Raw genomic sequence first — 2,534 nt, 5'->3', positions numbered from 1 at the left:
CACACCAGGATACCCTTTGATGATATCTGCCGGTTCAAGATCCAGAATCCCTTCCTTGGCCTAGATTAGCGCGGTCAGCGCTCTTGACCTTGCGGCTGATCTCTTTAGTTTGTTGATTCGGGCAGGCAGCATGGCCAGCTTTTCAATAGTTTCTTTTATCAATGATGGCGGAGGCTTGTTATACGCTGCAGTGCAAATGGCTTGCTGGGATCCAGAGAACAGTTGTTCTATCAAGGTATAGGCCGCTTTAAGCTTCATCCGCATGTCAGCGCCCAGATGAGCAATGCGGGTCCCTGTCATGGTTAAAAAATCAGTAAACCAGTCATTGATAAGACATTATGAATTAGACAAACTTCATGAAAGGATACTTACCAAACACAACAGAAGTCATGGCGTTGATCTGCCGCTTTAAGTCGATCAGTTCTTCAACCACGGGCTTCAGGGCTGCCTCTACGTCCTTGTCCTTTTTTGTCAAACCGGCCTTTTCTGTCTCCCAGTCTACATGCTCTTTGTTAAAGGTTTCTTTCAGCTTCTCCATAGCTGGTAAGGCATTGGTCAGCTCTTCTTTGGCTTTGGAATCCTCTACTTGTTGAGATTTAACATTCTCTTGAAGGTCCGCGGTTTGAGCATCCTTCTTATTCAACTCAGCCTACAAAGGTGAGATATATCATAAAGACAGGTTATGAAGTACCAAGCGTATAACAAGTTATGCACTTTATACTTGGGGGCTAATGCCTATTTACTCTATCATCAATATATTTTTCACAAGTCCCAAGAACAATGCAAGCATTATCCTTAACACTTGGGGGCTAATGTACATCTGTTCAAAGTTGACGCATTGATTCAAGACCCGGTTTACCTTGCAAAGATAAAACCGGCCCTTGGGGGCTACACCGATGTAAACTACAAGAATACAATGATAAAGTACCGGTTTATTTCCAAAGATCAATTAACATATGGAGGATCAGCATGCAAGGATTAAGATATTACAAAGTCCCAGTTTATGATTGCCATCATAAACCGGCCCTTGGGGGCTACTTGGGATGATACTTGTACTTTGGATTGAAGAAAGGAAAAGTGATGAAAATACCTCATAGCGTTCCTTCATCAGGTTCACCAAACCGGCTTCATAATCACCGTTTGAGTGCAGACGGTTTATAAAACCGGAGTGGAGTTCTTGAGCGTTGAGATGGGCGTAGCTTGACAAGTCGGTGCTCCATTTGCCTTTTTCCATGGCAGCACGCTCTTCCTTGGCACTATGTTTCGCCAATATAACAGGATGGCCAGGAGAGCTGTGGCTCATACCGGTAATGATAACATCGCCTTCTTTGTCTCCAGCAATCTTTTCTGGAGTTGATGGGGTGTTAGTAGCTTTCACCGGACTAGAAGGTCTATCGTCAGCCCAGATGGGATTTGCTGGTTCATCATCAGGTATAGCAGTGTCAACTTCTGGTTGTTCATCAGTATTGTGATCTTGAGGGGGTGGTTCATCAAAGGTAGCTTCAGGATTTGGATTTGGACCCTGTGGTTCAGCCGTTTGCTCCGGTTCAAGAACCACCGGTCTTCGGGCGGATTGTTCACTCGAGCCTTTTTGCTGGGTCTGGCTTTGGCTCTAAAACATAAAAAGATGTGAAAGTTAAGCATAGTATATAAAGTATGAAAACATCAAAAGAAGGGGTTGAAGTACTTACCCAGCTACAGTTTTGAGAGGAGGAAGTTGGGTCGCTGTTGACTCGCCAGAGGATGAAGGAGGTGTCACCTGATAATTTGAATCGGACGGATTAAGAGGTTGTCGGAAATAGCCTACCTTGGGATAAGAATTGTCAGAAGTGGGTGAGACCTTAGATCGGCCCTTTCGAATCGGGGTGTCAGGTAAACCGGCCAAAGTGACCTTTTGGCCACTGTGCCGGGTTGTGTGGCGAGCCTCGTGCTGCTGCATCTTCAAAATAAATGTTGGATCCAAGTGAGCAAGAGGATGAGAAAAGCTTACTTTTCGGACCATTTGACGGATTTTTTGTGTTGGCATAGAGTCTGAACCGGAGGAAAGGATAATTACCTCTACATCGTCAGCTTGGATGCCCTCCACGTCCTCCTAATAAGTATCATTGTCAATGTGATGCATGAAAAGGGAACCAAGTGAATCAAGTTCTACCTCAACTTTCGGTTCATTCGGGTCGTCCTCCAGTTCCATACTGATGCGTTCAGGTCGTTTTCTTGACGGCTTTGGTTTTAGGGCAGGTAGTTTTTGCCGCTTTCTCTTGAGGTTTCTTCTTCCAAAACGGATCATCACCCTGTTTAAAAGTAAAAATAAGAGTATTCAAGGATTGTATAGTCTAAAGATATCAAGGGTAAAGAGGAGGAACAATACTCACAACAGGAGGTTTGTTCTACGTGTAAAAAGGGTCTAGTTAGGTTTGGCGACAGACAGCTTCCGATTCATTCAATATCTTCTTGACGGCCTCAGTGACCTCTTCATTGATTAGCTGAATGTTGGTATGACGTTGGGAGTCCTCTACTTCACCAGTATACTCGCA

The sequence above is a fragment of the Triticum aestivum genome, chromosome 7A (assembly GCF_018294505.1).
Source record: "Triticum aestivum cultivar Chinese Spring chromosome 7A, IWGSC CS RefSeq v2.1, whole genome shotgun sequence".
Classification (NCBI taxonomy): Eukaryota; Viridiplantae; Streptophyta; class Magnoliopsida; order Poales; family Poaceae; genus Triticum; species Triticum aestivum.
This window is presented reverse-complemented; position numbering follows the sequence as displayed.